Genomic DNA, 19783 nt, shown 5'->3' with positions numbered 1-19783 from the left:
ATGAAAGGAGGGATGAGGAGTCATGGACTCTGAGGGCAGAAATTGCCACATTTCCAGTGTTGTATTATCTTATCAGACGTGTCCTGAGCCCAAATCCAGAGACTGACTTTGCTCAGATGTACATCTCTGCAAGATGTCGACACGATCCTATAAAGGGGAATCCTCATCCACTCCATCCACATCACCACCGATTGCCAAGCCCAAAGGATGAGCACATTTGTTGCTATATTTGTTGCTATACCCCTCATGTTTTATGAAGAAGCACGAGAAAGAGATACTCAGTCCACTGGACATGCACGTCTGCATGTCACTTCCTAGCCCTGCAGAGGCCATTCTGCAGCAGCTGTGATGACCAGGCTGAGGCCAGGAGGGCAGGATCCTGGAAGCATCTCCTCTGCTGCTGCTGAATCCATCTACTTTTTGTGTCCCACATAGGGTCCCATTTTTTTCCTTGTTGCTTCAGCCAACATGACACAAGATTAGACAGTAATGCATCCAAAGATATCCCAACTAATTCTGCTAGTTCAAGAATTGTATTTCTAATACCAAAGAACTTTGCATAACATAATTTTGTATGTTCTTTCAGAATTTTTCCAGATGTCCACGTTTTTTAAAGTGCAATATGGAGATAAAGGTCAGGATCCATAGCTAGAAAAAACTATTTTTTTAAGAAAAGTCTTATTTCCAGTTCTACCATAAAGTTATTGAATTATTTCATAATGTTAGGAAACATAAGAAAACAATGTCTTTTAAACTGCTATTATGTGAAGAGCTCTTTGATCAATCTGTCTTTTCTGCGTAGAACCAGAATGTACCTACTTGCCCCTTTCGGGAGGGGGGATACCAAACCAGAACTGTGGGGCTCCATGGAAGAACAAGATAGTCTCAAACTAACGAGAAACCAGGGAGGACCCGCGGTTTGAGGAAACACAACAGGAATGTGCAGGAATGCTTTGTTCTTCTCCTCCAGTGTCAAGTTGGCTCTCTTCTGAGCCGAGGGCAGCTGGATGTCAGGGAGGCCTTTGGCTGTCATTGGTTCTAGGCGGAGAAAAATGATGAGGTTTTTTCTCCACTATAAAAATTTACAAGACTATTTCTGAGATCAGAGACTTTGCTGCTCATTCTATCAAAAATTCACAATCTGTGGACCACCATCAGCCTCACAGAATGTGCCACTTCCTGGAGCCTCCAAGACTGGAGAACGAAATGCTTGGGGCTAGTCCTCCATGTCCCTCCAGGGCTAAGAGACCTTGGGAGGGGCTCCCAGGAAACAAAAGCCACCATCAGGAGTCCAGAAGTTTCCCTGCTGGCTGAAGGCTGACTCCCATGTTGAGGACTTGAATTCCTACACCCAAGCCTGGACTGCACCACTGAGCAGAGGTTTGTGAGACCCAGCCTCCTAGGAGGAGAGCTTAGAACAAGCAACATGTGACAAAGCCAACCCACTTTCTCAGAACTTTAAGTTGCAGGTGCAGGACAATTTTAGGAGCTAAATAATTGTCCAATTAAATGGTTTAATAACTTGAAACATGAAGGAATGAGTGAAATTAAAACCTCAAATAGCAGAATGTTTTACACTTGACACGCAAAATACAGGAAATGTAAAAGGAGGTGGCATAGATTAGAGAGGCAACGCCATCAAATCTTGTAGGGAAAAGCCCTGCAGGTGCAGTTTGAAAGTGCTCTCGCAGGCCCAGGGTGGAGCACAGGCAGGGCTAGGTGAAACCCCAATGGAGCAAGAGTTGTCAGATACGCAGCAAATAAAGCATATCAAAATTTGTGAAGTGCATCTACAGCTTTCTTATGAGGAAAAATGGCAGTTGAAATTGAATATTTTAGAAAAGGATAATAGAAAAATGATGTACTGAGCACATAGTTCATGAAGTCCTAAAAAGCTAAAAATGTGAAAGTAAATTAAGCTTGAAGATAAAAGAAATACAAAAAGAAAAATGTTTGTAAAACATAATAATTACACAACATACAGGACAGAAATGAAACAAAATGGTACACTTCTAGACCTATTTTACATGCTCAAAGAAGGCATTATGAATAAAGTCATGCAGTAAAAAATAAGGGTAATTTGAAATACACTAGAATATCTCCTAAACTCAAAAAACAAAAACAAAACTCAAAAGAAAAATAGGAAAAGAAGTTACCAGAGGAGGGTTCTGGATACTGGGACACACACACACAAAGTGGAAGACAGATAGAAATCTCCTGTTCCATGAAGCTCAAATTCTATTGTGCAGGATTATTTCAAACAATTTCAAATTTTATTTGATAAATTTGTGCAAAACTACTGTTTCTTATCTGGTTTTAAATTTCTTTTGTATCTTTAGTAATTGTATTTTTAAAAACTCCACATGTGACTTCTCTTTATTTCTTTAAAAAATAGCTAAAACTTAATCAGTTTTGTCATTGCTGTTGAGTCTCAGAGATGGTTTTATCTTCATGGTTGTCTCTCACTACTTCTCTCTAGATTGCTCTTTGACTTCCTTAGTTTAAGTTTTTCTCATTCTCTTCCTTTCTTACTTCTTGACATAAACACATAGACTGTGAAATTTCCCAGGAAGGTTGCTTAGTGAAATTCATTGGTATCTGATATGTATTGCTTTTTATTGTTAACTTTTGTAGAAAATCTGAAAATTTGGTTTGGAGTCACACTTCAAGTTAAAAGTCATTTAAGAGATACTAATTTGTTTTAATGTCCAGGAACTCTTTACAATTTTTTTTCTTACCAATTTCTGTATTGTGGTATTGCATTTAGGTATTTTACTACGTACTTCTACTTGTAAGACTTAGCATTTCCTAGGGATTAACGATACTGACACTATTATGACTACAACAGGTATTTTAAAAGAAGGTACATCCTTGTTAATTTTCTTATTATAGTCTGAAATACCATTTTTTGGTGGTAGTATTTATAGGATCTATCACAGACTGAGAGAAAGTGTCCTACGACTCATGTCTTTCCTGTGTATTTCCAGTTGTTTTTCTGTGGCTTTATCCTCGTCATTATTGATGCTATATTATTTCACATTCCATTATCTGATGCAAAGATCTTCAAAATCAAGATAACAACTTATGGCTATCAGATATTTTTTCAAAATATGCAAGGAAGGTAGCAATTTAATCAACATTATAAAAAGTTGAACTTCTAGCAGGCAACGTGGTGCACACCTGTAATCCCAAGGTGGTTACACCTGTTGCTCAGGCTGAGGCAAGTTGTGATCAGGAGGATCAAAAGTTCAAAGCCAGCCTCAGCAACTTAGCGAGACCCTGTCTCAAAATAAAATATTAAAAGGGCTGAGGAGGGTGTGGTTCAGTGGTTAAACAACTCTGGGTTCAATCCACAATATCTTTTTTAAAAAAAAAACAAAAAGCCTATGGGCTCCCAGAAAGGGTCACTTGCCAAGACTAGAACAGCCCTTCTGGTAGCTGCTTATTTGCAATGTGATTTTGTAGCTCTTGCCATAAAAAGGTCACTTGGTCTCCTTGCCTCATGATTCTGAACTAACCTTGCAAATGGCTTTGACCAGAAGAATTTAGCAGGCAGGACCTGACTTTCTTAAATACTCCTGGACTCCTTCCCCATGACCACCAGGAGGCAAGTTGGTCTGGCCTCTTGGGCGATGAGAACAGGAGACAAGCCACCAGGCATGTGACTCGACACCCAGCACTACAGCAAACATGTGAGTGAGCTTACTGGGACCCTCCAGCCTGCCTGGCTGCCAGAGACCCACCTGAAACCCACAGCATCACAAACAATCTTCAAGACTGTGACAAGCCACTCAATTAGGATGGTGTGCTACTAGCAAGAGATGACTGATAATGTCACACTCAGTGTTTACAGTCTCAATAGAAATCACTACGATAAAAACTCAGCAATGATACCAAACAATTCACCAAAAGACAAGACACATGCGTTACAGCAAAGAACACTCGTTGTAAAAGCACGATAGCATTGAAAACAAAGCCACCATAAAAACAAAATATTATCCAAAGAGATTAGACACCCGTGGAGAAATCACGAATATCAGAATAGCCCAGGCTATGAAATATAATGATGATCGTTAACTATGATCAGAGCTTGATAATCCTTAGCTACGTAGGGCCACTGAGGTGCTGTGTTGGGTGTGTGGCTGTCCTCTGAGTGCTCCTGTGTTGGGAGCTGGGTCCTCAGTGGTGGTGTGGGAGGTGATGGGTCTTTAAGAGGTGGGCCTTGTGGGCAGTCCTTAGGTCACTGGGCCACGCCCTCAGAGGGCGAGAAAGTAGCTCTCCAGAACCTGGAGGTCGCCCTGTTGAGAGTGAGCTGGACCCTCTCTGGCTTCCTGTCTGGCCCAGGCCTGCGTTCCTGCCACCCTGTGCCACCCACCCTGAGGCCTCCACTAGAGCCAGTCAGGTGCCCATGAACCCCCAGAACCATGAGAGTAAACACATCTCTCTTCTTCTTAAGATCACTGAGCCTCAGGTATTTTGCTCTGATAATGGAAAACAGCAAGACACACATTGTGAGCTCTGAGTACTCCTCAAAATTAATAAAGTTGTTTAGACACCAATTTAGAATACCAGAAGACACTGAAGCACTTTCACACTTCATCTCCAGAGCCTTGCTGTGGAGAACCCCCACGGAGGGGGGAGAACAGAAGAGGATCAATGTATATAAAGACTATATATTATTGTTATTATTATTTATCTTTATTTTTATGTGATGCTGAGGATCAAACCCAGGGCCTGGCATGTGCTATGTGTGTGCTCCACCACTCAGCCCCAGCCCCAGCCCCAGAGGAAGACTATATATATATTATCTCAAGTAAAATTAAATTCCATTTTGTTTTGTCCTATATCAATAGCTAAAGATTTATTTTCCTACTACTAAAACAAAACACTGGAGACATTTGTTCTCAATGGTTTCATTACCAAGTCTGATTATTTACAGAATTATAATTTTATGTAAAATTTATAAAAGCTGTTTTAAGTACTTGTAGACATTCATAAAACGTGATATAGGAATTAGCAAAAACTCATCATTAACTCATAATAGAAAATCAGTTCTGAACTTACTGAATTTAAAATGAACTTGCTGAATTTTTTCTTTTTAAATATAAGCCTCTTTGTTCTATCACTAGTATAAAAAAGGGGGGTAATTTCCAGAATTTTAGCCAAAAGCATAATCTATTATCTCATGGCTACAGCTGTTTACATATTTTAAATTGAATAATGTGCTTCCAACAATTTCAAAAATCAAACAAAAGTCAGACCCTTGATATTTTCACATTTATGACAAGGAATCATGATCCAGTACAAAATCCATGTGAAATTCTCATGTATTATTCACAACATTAGCAATAATTTACCAAAGATAAAAAAGTAGATGTAAACTGTACCTTCTAGTGACAATTAAAATCCTTCAACATGTACAGCAGTAATTTAAAGCTATAGACATTTTTGTCTTTAAATCAGGGCAAAATGCAGTTATACAAAATTTACCATTTCAACCATTTCTAAAATCACTCTTCAATTTCTCTGTCATGTCATTTACCTATGGATCTGTAATCCTCCCCTGCCCCAGCTGAGGGTTCCCCATTCATTCTGTAAATCTCTTCAGGTCAGGTGTTTTTCAGCTCAAACAGGATACACATTGCTATGGTTCAAGTATGGTTGGTCCCCACCAAAACTCATGTGAAGCTTGATCCCCAGTGTAATAGTATTAAAAGGGGTTGAACCTTTAAGAGGTGACAAGGTATTAAAGGGGGATTCATGCCTTTCTTGTAGGAATGAGTTCTTGCTCTGACTGGACTGAGTAAATGCCAGTGCCATGCTCTTGAACTTTCAGAACCAAGAGCCCAAATAGAATTCTTTCCTTTATAAGTTATCTAGTCTCCGGTATTCTGTAGTAGCAACAGAAAATGGAATAAGATGTCTCCTCTAAGGCTGAAGGAGACATCAGAGTGCGTGCTATGGTCTGAACAAGATTGCCTAAAGCACTGTTGGAAACTTATTCCTCTATGCAACGTTGGCATAAGGTAGTAGTAGCAAATGTGAGGATGGATCGATAAAGGCAAGGCAATTTGAATCTAGGGGAGATAAAAAAAAATGAAGACAAGAGAACAGTACCTCAGAGAATTGCACCAATGTATGCATATTCAGAATTCCAGACAGTCAGGAGAGAAAGCAGAAAAAAATTATCCAAAGAAATAAAGGCTAAAAGTGTGCCAGTGCAGTGGTGGTGACTGGGATCAAATGGGAGATGTTTGGGCTCGAGGGTGGGTCCTGTTGAGTGGATTAATGCCAATTACAAATGGGCTTGAGGCTGGGCGTTCCAGCACTCACCCTCTTGTGCATGCTCCTCTGCCTTCTGCCACGGGATGATGTAGCTCACCATAGGCAGCCCATTGATCTTGGACTTCTCAGTCTCCAGAACTAGGAGCCAAGTTACTGCTTTTCTTTATAATTTATCCAGGTGTGGTATTCTATTGGAGCAGAACAGAAAGCACCAAGTAGGTGTGAAAAATAAGTCCTAGACTTGCACTCAGAAAGACTGGGTCCTAGGTTAGTTGTATTACTACAACTATTTGTATTACTAAAACTCTACTTAATTATAGAGCTTACTATATTATCTGCTTACCATTTTGAATCCACTTTTTTGTTTTTTGTGGATTCAAGTTACTGTATGGTGTCATTTCTTTATCCAATAAAGGTTTGCTTTCTTTGCTATAATCAAATATATTTAAGTTATATGTCAAACACGATAGAATACCAATGAATGGATTTTTAAATATGTTGAGAGAAGAAATATGTGTTTATTCTGTCTTTTCTGATTGTATAATCATCAACCAATGCTCTTTGTGTGTGATTTGAATTACCATACATGATTACTTGATCTCAGTGTGCATAACTTTATCTAGGATTTCCTGTGAGGTGGTTCTGATAACAACAACAACAAAAACTTGTTGTGATTTCTAGAAGTGTCTTGTTTCATCTTCATTTCTGGAAGAGCTTTACGAATACTAGATTCCTGTTTGACAGTTCTCTTGAGCACTTAGACTGTATACTCCAGAGCTCTCCGAGCTCCACTGTTCCTAACCGTTAGTCAGATGTGCATCTCGCTGGGATTTCCTAGTTTCTCCTGCTGTTTTCTCCTTGTCTTCCAGGACTTGTACCATGTGTTCCTCAGTGAGGACCACTTCATGCTTATCCTACCTGGAGCTCTTTTACCTTGAATGTGTAGATTGATATTTTTCACCAAATTTTGGAAGTTCTCAGCCCCTGTTTCTTTGGGTCTTGCTGTGCTTCTTTCTGGCTCTCTCCTGATGCACACTTTGCATCTCTCTGAGGCAGTTCTCTCTTTATGGTTTTTCTCTTGTTTACAGGTTGCATTGTCTCCAGCAATCCGTCTCCAAGCTCTAATGCATGTTTGACTACTTTAAGCCTGAAAAGTCTTTAATTACAGTTATTGTGCATTTTCACTCTACAATTACCATTTGGCTCATTTAAAAGAAACAATTCTTTTTTTATATTCTCTAGTTGATGACACAGAAGCTGGTTTCTTATTATTCTAAAATGTTAACTATCTGATACTTGAAGCCATCTTTGTTTACCTCTGGTCTGAAATCTGATATCAGATATCTCTTCTTCCAACATACTGGAAGCAGACCCTAAATATTTTAGTCCGAAAAAGTATAAATAGTGATATTTTTCCTGAAACAAATGTGTCACCTCTTCTGTGTAATAAATACATATATAGTTGTTATAGCTTGGGGAAAAATGTACTATAAAATTATTGTAAAGTTTTGCTGCCTGTGGCTTACACAATCTTAAGAAATGTTATTGATATGTTGACTTTCCCTTGTTTTTGCATAATCCTATCCCATGTCAGTGAAAAGATTTGTTCTCCAGCTCATAGACCCAGTTTTACTCATAATACTGTTCTATCAGTCCAAGTTTAAAGAATTTTTAATATTTATTTTTTAGTTCTCGGCGGACACAACATCTTTGTATGTGGTGCTGAGGATCGAACCCGGGCCGCACGCATGCCAGGCGAGCGCGCTACTGCTTGAGCCACATCCCCAGCCCCTATCAGTCCAAGTTTAATGCAGCATAATTGATATTAATTAATGCACATATTGATGCTGTCATCAATCAATGAGAAGCATGTGCTAATTTAAATATTCAATTTACCTGTGAAAATAGGAGCTATCATAGATCTTCCATGAATGAGGACCATAGCATTTAAATTGATCCAAAAATATATATATCCAAACATTGCTGACAAATTGTCTTCTATTCCATTTCACTGGATAAAGAACAGTTGAAACAACAGTTGGACTGCATTTATTTATAATGTGCATAAATACAATCATGAGCTTCTCTTAGTCAAAGGAGACACACGTGTCTACAAAGCAGCTTTTGATCAACACTGTGAAACTCTGAAGTGGCTTTAAAGGTTCACATCCTCAGAATCATATAAGGCCCTTGCTAAAAGAGACCTTTGAGCCCAACCGAGCCAAACCCTTAGTTTGCTATGAGGAAACCAAGACCCTAGACAGTGAAATATTATCCCTGAATCACAGAACTCCTCATAACGGTAGGAGAATCACTTTAAACTCTATTTACAACCAGATTGAATAAAATGAGTTTTTAGAAGGAAATAAGCATTTGATAAACATAAACTGTACTTGCAGGCAAAAGAGAAACATTGCTTTATATCTCCAAACTGTGAACTGCATCATTATATCGAAAATTCTAAAAGATGGATGAAAATACTTATAAAAGCTTGCTCTTGGACTAGGGTTGTAGCTCAGTGGTAGAGGGCTTGCTTAGCACATGTGAGGCACTGGTTTCCATCCTTAGCACCACCTATAAATAAATACATAAATAAAAGTATTGTGTCCATCTACAACTAAAAAAATATTTTTTAAAAGCTCCCTTTCCTCAAATTCTCTTTACATTTTTAATTCTTTATGTCAAACAACAGAGATTAAGTCATTGGGACTCTGAAATTAAAGACCTATAGTCTTGTTGAAGACAGTGATATGCTCTTTCATCACTTCTATTCAACATGGCCATTGACATCCTAGCCAGAGCAATTAGACAAAGGAAATTTAAAAAAGGAATAGTAATTGGAAAAGAAGAGCTGAAAATATCCCTATTTGTCAACAACATGGTTCTATGTTAAGAAGACAAAACAAACAAACAAACAAACAAAAAACACCACGACTTCTAGAACTCAGAAACAAATTTAGCAAAGTAGCAGGATATAAAATTAATACCCATAAACCAATTTCATTTCTGTATACCAATGATGAGTCTGATGAAAGAGAAATTATTAGGAAAGATACCATTCACAATAGCCTTGGGGGGGGGGGGAAATACTTGGGAATCAATCTAACAAAAGAGGTGAAAGACCTCTATAATGAAAACTACAGAACACTAAAGAAAGAAATTGAAGACCTTAGAAAATGAAAAGATCTCCCATGTTCTTATACTACCAAAAGTGCTATGCAAATTTAATTCAAGTCCTATTAAAATCCCAATGTTATTTTTCATAGAAATAGAAAAAGCAGTCATGAAATTCATTTGGAAAAATAAGAGACAAAGCAATACTCAGCTTTCAAGAAAGGTGAAGTAGGAGGCATTACAATACCTAGACCTTAAATTTTACTACAGAGCTATAGTAATAAAAACAGCATGATATTGGCACCAAACCAGGCAAGAAGACCAATGGAACAGAATAGAAGGCACAGAGAGAAGCCCACATGAATACAGTTACCTCATACTAGACAAAGGCACCAAAAACATACATTGGAGAAAAGATACCCTATTCAACAAATGGTGCTTGGAAAAAATAGAAATCCATATCTAGCAGGATGAATCTAACCCCTATTTCTCACTCGACACAAAACTCAATTCAAAATGGATAAAGGAGTCGGGCATTAAACCAGAGACCCTGTGCCTACTAGAAGAAAATGTAGGCCTGAATCTCTATCGTGTTGGCTTAGGAACTGACTTCCTCAACAAGATTCCCCAAAGTGCAAAAAGTAAAATTGAGAATCAATAAATGGAATGGTTTCAAACTAAAAAGCCTTTTCATAGCAAAAGAAACAATCAAGGATGTGAAGACAGCCTACAGAATGGGGGAAAATCTTTGCCACCTGTACCTCAAACAGAGCATTAACCTTCATGATATACAAAACTCAACAAACTTAATGCCAAAAGAACAAATAACCCAATCAGTAAATAGGTAAAGGAATGAAGAGATGCTTCACAGAAGAAATGTGAACAGTTAACAAATATGTAAAGAATATTCAACATGTCTAGCAACAAGAGAAATGCAAATCAAAACTACAGAGATTCCATCTCACTCCAGTCAAGATGGCAATTATCAAGAATACAAGTAACAACAAATGTTGGCGAGGATGTGGGGAAAAGGGTAAACTCATACATTGCTGGTGGAATCCCAGCAAACTGATGCAACTACTCTGGAAAACAGTATGTAGATTCCTTAGAAAACTTGGAATGGAACCACCATTTGACTCAGTTATCCTACTCCTTGGCATACACCCAACAGACTTAAATTCGGCATACTACAGTGATGCGGCTACATCAATGTTTGTAGAAGTTGAATTCACAATAGCTAAGGTATGGAACCAACCTAGGTGCCCTTCAGTAGATGAAAGGATAAAGAAAATGTGATACATATATACAAAAGAATATTACTCAGCCATAAAGAACAGAGTTATGTTATTTGCTTGTAAAGTGGATGGAACTGAATACTATTATGCCAAGTGAAATAAGAAAGATCAAATTTTCTCTCTGATATGTGGATGCTAACCTACAATAAAGTGGGAGAGGGAAGAATAGAAGTTCATTGGATTAGACAAAGGGGAATGAAGGGAAGGGAGGGAGGATAAGAATAGGAAAGGCAGGTGTAATTTTCCTATGTTCATATATGAATACATAAGCAGTGATACTCCACATTATTTAGCCACAAGAATGAGATCCTAAGTAGAATAAGTTATACCCCATGTATGTACAATATGTCAAAATAGGCTCTACTGTCATGTATATCTAAAAAGAACAGATAAAAAGTACTATTGTTGCTCTCAAAAGATTAGTTTAAAATTATCTAATATTCAATATTTATTAGAACTGATAAGTATAGTCTCTTTGGCAGAGTCCAGTGATAGACAAATTGAAGGGACCATATGTCATCACTGGAGCAACTATAGGCCTAGCTCTCTCCAAATTGGTAACTGACCAGGTTTTCTCTGCGTGGATCAAGCCTATGTAAAAGCTTAACAATTTGGAGAATAGGTTAATGAAGCTCATGTGCTAGTGCAAACTGCCCTGGGGGTGTGGGCATACTTTTCTTAATATGTTCTTGCTTCCTTCCAAGTGCTCATCAGAAGCACCTCTATGACTATACTCCTACCACAAGTCTCATCTTTAGTCTCAACTCCTTGTTCAGTGTATCTTAATTCTCCCAGCCTCTATCCACTGTCCAACTGTAAGCTGCTTCTACATCTTTTAGGTTTTGTTACAAGCAGCACCCTATTTTCCTGTGCCAAAATCAATTTCAGTTCCCTACATAGCTGTAAAACATTAGTCAAATCTCAAATTCAAACAAGAGAACCTCATTCTCAGTGTGGAGGTCTGAAGTCTGAAATCGGAGTCAGCAGAGCACATCCCCTCCAGAGCAGCTTCGGGGAGAGTTGGTTCCTTGCCTCTGCTAGCTCCTGGTGGCTGCTGGTATTAGGTGGGGGGCTTGGCTTGTGGGCTCATCACTATAATCTCTACCTGGATCTTCACAAATATTTCTCTAAGTGTCCCTCTGATTCTTTGGGGACACTTATGATTAGATTAAAATAAACTCCCAAAGTCCGGTTCCTTAACTTAATCCCATCTGCAAAGACTGACTTTCCCTATAAGGTAACATGCAGATGTCAGGATAGAATCTTCTGTTTGCAGCCATTGATCAGCCAACACCCAAGCTAAAGGCACCTGGTGAATTAATGCAGCATGTGGTCTGCAAGTGAATTCTCTTGCTGCCAAGAGCATTATTGGAATAATTGACAAGATTTGAAAGGGATTTGAACATTCAATGAAACAATGTATCTGTTTCTTTTTTGATTTCAGTGGTTGCGTTCTGAGCATGTAAGAGAACGTTTTCAGGAAATAATGAAATACTCATGGGTGCTGGTTCATTAGCTTGGGAACTTACTGGAAAAATGATTCAAACATTGTCTTTACTTCCAACTTTTTTTTAAGTTCATGATTGTAAGGAAAAAAACAAGAACATCATAAAGAAGTAGATAGAGGAAAAGGAAGGGGAGGGGGTACAAACTGAGGACCTCTAGAGGAAGAAGTAAGTTCAAGTAGGAAGGGGAATTCAATAAAGTGCCAGAGAACCCTTTGCTCCCAAAGAAGATCAAGAAGCAATCTACTTTATGAGCCACATTGTAATGTAGGTGTGTACTCTCCTCCATTCCCACATTCTTACTCCCTGGTAATTCTTTCTCGCCTCCCAATAGGAGACAAGAACATGCTTTGCTACCGTGACCTCAAGAGCAAGTCCTCAGGTAGATTTGCTCTCAGCCCTCCTTCTCTTCCAGATTTAACCATTAATTAAGATAGAAAGGGTACTGAATCACTCAGTAAGTGTTCTTGAATTTAAGCCTCCACACAGCAATAATTGTTGAGATAAGGGAAATTAATTGTACTATTAGAACACAAATGACTTATATTTTAGATTAGCTACTCCCCTTAGAAATGGAATGCAAATAATCAAGGTGTGCAATATACAGGTACTACACAGAAGGCAAATTTGCATCTGAGGAGTCTGAATTCACCCCTCCCCATGAAAGGCTTCTGTTTTTGTTTTTAATTAAAAAATGTATAAATATTGTTAGCCATCCACGCCAACTATCTTGAATACTAGTAATGAAAATAATGCTATGTATGGTTCAGCTTTAATGATCATATTTTAATTATAAAAATGTTTTAATTGCATGGTTGCTTTAATAACTATCATTTTTGCTGGGCTGTGACCCTTAAGGTCATCTTAGCTTTAACACCTGGATTACTTTGACCTGCATACTGTCCGCTTTACAAGCATCGGGGCAGCCCATTGGTGCAGACAGAGCGAGCCAAGCGTTTCCTGCTCCTAAGTACATCTCTGGAGAGCAAAGGTACTCCATATTTCCTGTAGATGTCATCACAGAGTACAGGGAGTGCAGGACTTACCATGTAACATGGATTTTTTTCATTCATTGAATATTTACTGAATCCCAGTTACATGTCCAACACATTGGTCTCTTCGTTGGGGAAAGATAATTGTTCTCACATAAAATCTATATCTCGGAAGCTGTGTACTTGGTGTTGGTGTCTAACTCAAGATGCTGTGACTAAGGTGCAGAAGACAAATCATAGATAAGGGTGAAAGACAGTGATAACCCGGGGGGATGGAGGACTTGGCATGAGTTCAGTTCTCTTTCACCTCCAAGGTCATCTCCAAGATCACTTGTAAGAAAGAATTAAAACTGTGCTGCCTTACTCCTGTGGGCTGCAATAACAAGATGCCATAGACAACATAAATTTAGTTCTGCAGTTACGGAGAGTAAAAGGGTCAAAGACCAAGATGTCAGCAGAGCCTGGCTCTGCTCCTGCCACAGGACACGGATCCCAGCATGACCCACCTCAGTACCTAATTATCTCCCAAAGAACCTTCTTTGTAATACCATCCTGTTGGGGGTTGGCGTTTCAACACATGCAACTTGGGGACATAGCATTCAGCCTGTAATGCCTGCTGACTTTGCCCTTCCCTAGCCACGATCCCTGGCCAGTCCACCATGAGTTTAGCACTGAGGAGTCTTGAACTCATACCTCTGGGAGTGAAGAAAAGAAAGGCCAAGGTATGCCAGTGGGTTACATTATCCCAAGGGTCACTCTTTGGTTTTAAGATTAATGATGATCAACTTTTATAAAGGGAATTGCAGGTACATGGTGTTTATTAAAAAAAAAAAAAAAGATGACGTGAAAGCTGGTGGGTAGTTACTCTGAGTAGGTGACACACAAAAAGTGACCTTCCCTGGTGCTCTGGGCTTAAGCGCTCTCCACTGCCCTGTCCCCCACACACCTCTGCTCTTTGCCCCTCTGTCTGTCTTCTGCTCAGCTTAAGCTAGACTCCCTCCTGTTATGTGGGTAACTTCCAACATTTCAACTTCAATGATTAATTTGTGATGTGTGTGCATTTAACTTCCAGGTTTGCTGCTTGTAGGTCTAGGTCAGGAGCCTTAAAAAGTGTAAAATAGCATAGTAATTACCTCAGTGCTTCATTTTCTTCCTAAAGAGGGAAACGTTTGGACTAACTCTATAATTGGTGGGTTCAAGTTGCTTAGCACTGTGTCTGGTGCTATGTTAGATGGAAAGAAGTGACAGCCCTGTCAGATCTTGGCTTGTACAAACAAAAACAAGACAGTATGTAACAACTGAATTAAATATAATCAAGTATCAAAGTACAAAATGCTTTCAATGTAATGAGTATTTGGACAGGGGAGGAAACCATTGCCTAGGGCTACCAAGGCATTGCGTCAGGGACCCAGAGGCCTTGAGAAGTGGGAGCACATTAGATCTAGAGGAAATCCCATTGGGCCTAAAGCAAAGCAGGGAGGAGGAGTGAGTCGATTCATGGAGAAAGAGCAGATACCTTTGCACCAGGCTAAGCTCTGTATGCCAACTCTGCCCTGCAGACAGAGAAGTCTAACTCTGATCTACTGAGAAATGGAGCCACAAAAACCCAAGGACAGGGAGGGGCGTGGAATCCTCCCCAAGTGGAAGAAGAGCAGCGAGGCTGAGGAGTGGGACCTGTGAAGTTGGAAATGTTCAAAGACTACTAAGAACAAATGCCAAAGGAGTCGGAGCAATAGGTGGCACCCACAGGCACTCCAGGAAAGCGCCACAGAAGGACTCCAGGGACTGGAACGGCAGCAGAGGAAAGTTTGGAAATAACTGCCACTTGAGAAAGAAAGCAAGATCCATTTCAAAAGACTCATGAGGCCTCGTGAGGCTGGCTCTGAGTTCTCCAGCTGTGGTTACTTCGGAGGCTGAGGAAGGACGACAGTCCCAGGCTTGGCATCTTGATTTTCCTGTGGGAACATTTAATTACTTTGAAGAAAGTGTAGTTCACTGCTTGATACTTCCAATTTGCAGTTCACAGCAATTTTGGGAGTGATCCTGAACTGGTCCACTTCTGATTCCAGTTCAACATTTTGAACCTATTCCAACATGAGTAACTGGTTTGAATTGCTTCATTGAGAAAATGACAAATATGGTTGGCTCTAGACTCAGAATTGGAGATCTGAGTGCAAATCTAGGTTCCTTTCTGCATACACTGTCACTCAGCCCTTCGGAGCTCACTTTTATAAAACAGGCTAAAAGTTGCTGTTGCTGTTGACTTGGTGACGTCAATAGTCAACATCTGGGCCCTGCAGTTAAGTATTCAAAACATCTTCCTTTCCCTCAGTATGATGCAACTTGTCTTCTCCGAGATTTAACTCTATGCTTTTCAGGATGTAGCTGACTGAAGGAAGAGTTGGAGAGTAAAGTGAGAATGTGAAAACAACCCTTTTGGGGGGGGGGGGGGTTGCGGGAAGTGGTGTAAAATTACTTTGCCCTGGACAGGCTGGTGACCTCTCCATCCAGTGTGTGAGATCCCACGGAAACAGTCTTCAGGAAGTGCGTGCCTGCACATCTCTCAGGGACACTGAAGGCTTGTCTACACTCGTCGGTCAGCTTGTGCAGAGTCCATCCAGGCATGAAAACGTCTTCTCTCCTGAGGGAAAGCCTGTTACAGACCACACAGGGCTCAGCCAACACATCCATTTTGACAAAATAAAACCGTGAACTAAAGCATCAATGGGAGAGAGAACTGACTTATTGAAGAAGCACTTCTCGAAGTCAGAAGGCGCGTGCCTAGGAACAGGAAAACTTTCGTCCCCAATCATGTAACTAGGGGAGTGCTTTGGGGCCTAGTCATCACCAGTGGTTCACTTAAAGGAAATACCTGTGGTGTCAGTCAAAAGTTAATGTGTGCAGGAGGGTGACACTCTTGGAAGGAAATAGAAACTTTGCTTCTATCTTTTATCCACACCATTAATAGAATAAAATTAACTAATTTCAGTGCAAACTCAGGAATTTTATTTAACCATCAGAAGAAACTTAAATGTCCTATGATAGACTTTACATTAACAGAAACTCTAAAAAGACTGAATACAAACTAACTTGACATTAATCAAACTTTTAATGTATCAATTTATTGCATATGTCAGTACAGAAAAATAGAAAGTATATCTTAAAAGAAATTAAAAAAAAAGTTTCCTTGCCATGGCTAGCACACAATGTACTATGACGTTCAAATCTGAGTTATAAAATTTTACTACTACTTCAAACAAAATATGGTAAATAATAAAAATATGATTTACATTATGAAATTAGACTCACTTTATCCTGAATATACTTCAGTATGTTGAAAACAATTTGAATTTCCAATATATGCTGTACTGACAGAAATTGTTATAAATTAAGTTCAACACACACCCATTACATTTGTATATATGGCACTTTTGTAAAAAAAAAGTGTCGCTTAGTCTTATTTTTAAACTACATTTTTAAGATACAAAATATAAATGGAGGTATATTTGTGCCATTTGGCAAAAAAATGTGTTGACTGGAATTAGGATGATTATTTCTTTTGCCATACAAATGGACATATTATTTCTGATGAGCTAAGAGGAGGTGCATATGTGAGAATAAGAATAAACAGAAATATTTTTCATTTTCTGCCTTATCATTTAAAAAATAGATGTCTGTGCTCTGTCATTTCCAGCTTTACCTGAGTGATATGAAAATACATGAATTTAAGAGATAATCCAAAAGTTACTTATGACTAAATTTTCCTTTCACAGCTTTTATTTTTTCCCATAATTTTCAAATACAATAGGAAAAAGGGACAGGGGAATATTGGAGGATTTCAGGATCTTGATCATGACCTAAATGAAAGTGACTTCTGTGACATCCTTCTTCTAAAGTTCACCTTACCCTAGCCTCAAGGAGGGGAGGGGCTCACTAATGTAAACCACTATTAGGCTGTCATTTGTATAAAATATGGCCTTCAAAGTTAATTGCCAAACCTATTCTGACCCAAGCCAATGGTGGCAAGAGATGAATAGGTGAGCATCAGAGGGCATAAACTCTCAGCAGTGATGACTGCAATATGGTCATTCCAGTGACTATTACCAGAGCCGTAATGTGTCTACAGAATTCAGAAAAGCATTTAAATAAAAATTTAGTCAAAAACCTTTTGCAAAAACTTAAGGTAGTGGCAATGTGAAATGTCCACTTTGTCATTAGAACTGCTTTGCATTCAAATGTGGTTTTTGCAGTTTTCAGTTCCTTAGTTTGCAGTGTTTTTTTTTTTTTTTTTTGGTATTGGCGATTGAACTCAGGGGCACTCAACCACTGAGCCACATCCCTAGCCCTATTTTGAATTTTATTTAGTGACAGGGTCTCACTGAGTTGCTGAGTGCCTCACTTTTGCTGAGGCTGGCTTTGGACTCATAATCCTCCTGCCTTAGCCTCCAGAGCTGCTGGGATTGCAGGTGTGTGCCACCACGCCTGGCTGCAGTGTATTTTCAGGATTTGTTTTTTAACCAATTTTTGCCTGATTTTCCTTTTCTTTTGCAAGGGAGAAGGTTAACAGGGATTGAACCCAAGGGCACTTAACTGCTGGGCTCCATCCCCAGCCCTTTAAAAAAAATTTTAAATTTGGCCTGGGGATGTGGCTCATGCGGTAGCACACTCGCCTGGCATGTGCGGGGCGCTGGGTTCGATCCTCAGCACCACATAAAAATAAAGATGTTGTGTCCACCGAAAACTAAAAAATATATTAAAAAATATTTAAAACAATTTTTTTTGAGACAGGGTCTTCTTAAGTTGCTTAGTTGCCTTGGAAGTTATTGAAGCTGGCTTTGAACATGCAATCCTCCTGCCTCAGCCTCCAGACTTGCTGGGATTACAGGGCCCTAATAATTTTTTTTTCTTTTTCTAAAAAAAATATTTTTAGTTGTAGATAGCTATGATACTTTTTTTATTTTTATGTGGTACTGAGGATTGAACCCAGTGCTTCATATATGCTAGGCAAGTGCTCCACCACTAAGCTACAACTCCAGCCCAGGGTCCTAATAATCTTTAAAATAATAAATTTGATTTTTATTTCTAAATAAGTTTTCTCTCTCCATACTTAAGATCATTTTAGTATTTCCAAATTTTTAGCTTAATAACTTAAAAGGGCAGCTAGGTAATTCACAAATGAATTTTATGAATGAGCCAGAAATGAACACACAAGATAATCTTACTTCATTTCCTTCAGAGATGGGGCCAAAACGAAGGCATGGCTCATGTACAAGTCACATTTTACTAAGACCAAGTGTTTCAACTACAATTTAGAAATTTTTTAAAAAATAATGCCATGGGCTTTGTGGACCCCTAGAAACACGAGCTTATCTTCCACCCCTTTTCCACACAAGCAAGTGGCCTTGAATACAGAAGCTGGTACAGACAGACAGTACAACCCCATGTGGCCCTGCCCCTCACTGGAGAGAGGCTCTTTAGGAAGAGACAGGGCAGGAATGGTACACAAGAGCTCCATAACATCTGAAGTCCTGGCTTAAAAACCCAGGAGGATTATAAACCTGAAGTATACCCCCCGCCCCCCCAAAAAAGGCAAAATAAAAAAGCACTGAAGAAAACCTGACACTTCATCAGCATGTTTCCAACCAAGTCAATCAGCTCCTCCACAGTGCAGCTGAGGGATTATTACATGAATACATAACAGCAGAGTGCCCAGGAAACCTTAAGGATACAGGCAGAGCTGTGCCATGAGAGCTCAGGACCAAAGACGACATTTTAATTTTCTCTTTCCAATACATTCCTACTCAGGATCGTCACTGTACATAGCAGGATTTACAAGATGAAAGGCAGCCTGCAATTGTGGAGAATTGACACAAAATACACCTCCTGTAATATGTGCTACCAACTTTCAAAAGCAAGACTTCTTATAATTAAGAATGTATAGAAACACATTATTCTTAGAAATCATATTTGCTATTATTTATCTTTTCTAAATCCTAGCATAAAGTCAATGATAAGAATGCTATTTAGCCCTATTTCCATGGAATATGTCTTTAAATTACAGTCAAGATTACTGACTCATTGTTTCTCTGCTCTAGCTGCTTTGTAGAAAGCAAAATATTCAAAATGTGTTCAAACTGACATCACAATGCATGGAGCTCAGTTACAATTAACTTTTAAGGACTGCTTGGAACAATCTGGCACAATTCTGTCTCACAGCTTATATATTTAATTAAGGTAAATCTTTTAAGTTTCAAGGGACTTAAGAAAAATTTCCCCTACTTTTCTATGTGTCTACACACTGCTCCCTGCATAAGCCATTCAATTGTGACACATGGTATCAGGCTTTGTCACAGAGCTCTAATTCCTCATGCTCACCTGTCCTCACGTACGAAATTTAAAAACTAAATTCCCCAAACTGTCTTTTGATACAGCTCTCTTTGACAGCAACTGGAATATTAAGTCAAGAACCTAGGTGTTTTTGCTTTTGCTTTATATTTTTTTTTCAAAAACTCTAATAAATGATCATAACCCTTTGGTGGGGTTAGGTGTATCCTAGGTCCTGGGGCTTAAATATCCAATATGGAATTATGTA

The sequence above is a fragment of the Spermophilus citellus genome (genome assembly GCF_964194105.1).
Source record: "Spermophilus citellus genome assembly, chromosome: 15".
Taxonomy (NCBI): domain Eukaryota; kingdom Metazoa; phylum Chordata; class Mammalia; order Rodentia; family Sciuridae; genus Spermophilus; species Spermophilus citellus.
Note: the sequence above shows the minus strand (reverse complement) of the source record.